General features: G+C 49.7%; 1 non-coding gene across 1 annotated transcript; it reads right to left on the bottom strand.

Moving 5' to 3' along the window:
* Positions 1-1,062: 1,062 nt before the first annotated feature.
* trnal-caa (transfer RNA leucine (anticodon CAA)) lies at positions 1,063-1,182 on the bottom strand. The gene is made up of 2 exons: positions 1,145-1,182; positions 1,063-1,108 (listed from the first exon to the last, which is right to left on the bottom strand). It is a non-coding gene; the product is annotated as a tRNA-Leu (tRNA).
* Positions 1,183-1,540: the final 358 nt, after the last annotated feature.

Below are 1,540 nucleotides of genomic sequence, written 5' to 3'. Positions count from 1 at the left end.
CTCATATACACACTCACACCCTCTCTCTCTCAAACACACATATACACATACATACTCTCACTCACACACACACAGACAGACACAAACACACACTCTCAGACACATACTCACACACATTCTCTCACTCTCACACACACAAACACACACACGTACACGCTGCCTCTCTTGCGCTCACACACACACATGCACTCTCTCTCACACACACACACGCTAACATACACACTCTCTCTCCTTCACACAAACACACACTCTCTCTCTCACACACACGCCCACAGGCACACACAATCTCACACACACACACCTCTCTCTCTCACACACACACACACTCTCTCTCACACGCACACAAACACATGCTAACACACACACGCTCTCTCCTTCACACACACACACAAACACACACACACTCACAGGCACACACACAATCTTTATCTCTCACACACACACACACACACACAATCTCTCTCTCTCACACACACACACAAACACAATCAGTTCAGGAGCTGATTGACCCTGGGGGAAGCCAAACTGGGTGTCACTGAGCAGGTGCTGCTTGATAGCCCTGTTGGTGAGCCCTTCCATCACTTTACCGAGGATTGGGAACAGATGGATGGGAGAGGAATTGGCTGAGTTGGATTTGTCCTGCTTTTTATGTCCAGGACATACCTGGATAATTTCCCACATGGCCAGGTCGATCCCAGTGTTGTAACTGTCCTGGGAGAACTTGGCTGGAGGAAGGGCATGTTGTGGAGTAGCAGCCTTCAGGATCAGTGCCAGAGCACAGAGCCTTTGCAGTGTCCAGTGTCTCTTGATCTGACACGGAGTGAATGGAATTGTTGTAAGAATGGTGTCTGTGATGGTGGGGAGCACAGGGGGAGACTGAGTAAGATCATCCGGTGGGCACTTGCGGCTGAAGATTGTTGTAAAAGCCTCAGCCTTATCTTTGATAGTGACAGGTTGGACTCTTCCATCTTTGTGAAGGGGGAGCGACTCCTCTCCAAGAAGCTGTGAAATGTGGGGGCAGTGTGTGGGTGTGGGAAGGTTTGTTTGGGGAAAAGGGAAGAATGTCAGGAGTGGGATTTGAACCCACGCCCCTAGAAAGGGACCAGAATTCACAAGCCCAGATGCAGAGCAAGGACTAACACTCCTTGAGTCTGGCGCCTTAGACCACTCGGCCATCCTGACAAGCTGCTGCAGATGCCTTTCCAGATGTCTTTCTCACTCTGTACAATTAGTCACCTTGCTCTTGTGCAGACACAAAATGCAATTCCGCATTTCTGCAGCTCCCTTGCATTCACACTCAGCAACAATCCCTCATACACAGTCTCACTCTCGCACACACACACTCTCTCTCACATGCACACGCACACACACTCTCTATCTGTCTCTCACACACACACTTTCTCTCTCACATGCACGCACAAACACACTCTCTCCCTCTCAGACACACAAATTCTCCCTTTCTCTGTCTCTCTCACACACACACTCTCACTCACACACACACACTTCTCCCTCTTACACACACACAGACACACGCACTCTC

This window comes from Chiloscyllium punctatum, chromosome 17 (assembly GCF_047496795.1).
Source record: "Chiloscyllium punctatum isolate Juve2018m chromosome 17, sChiPun1.3, whole genome shotgun sequence".
Taxonomy (NCBI): Eukaryota; Metazoa; Chordata; class Chondrichthyes; order Orectolobiformes; family Hemiscylliidae; genus Chiloscyllium; species Chiloscyllium punctatum.
The sequence above is the reverse complement of the archived record's forward strand: the minus strand, read 5'-3'. Positions and strand labels throughout refer to the sequence as shown.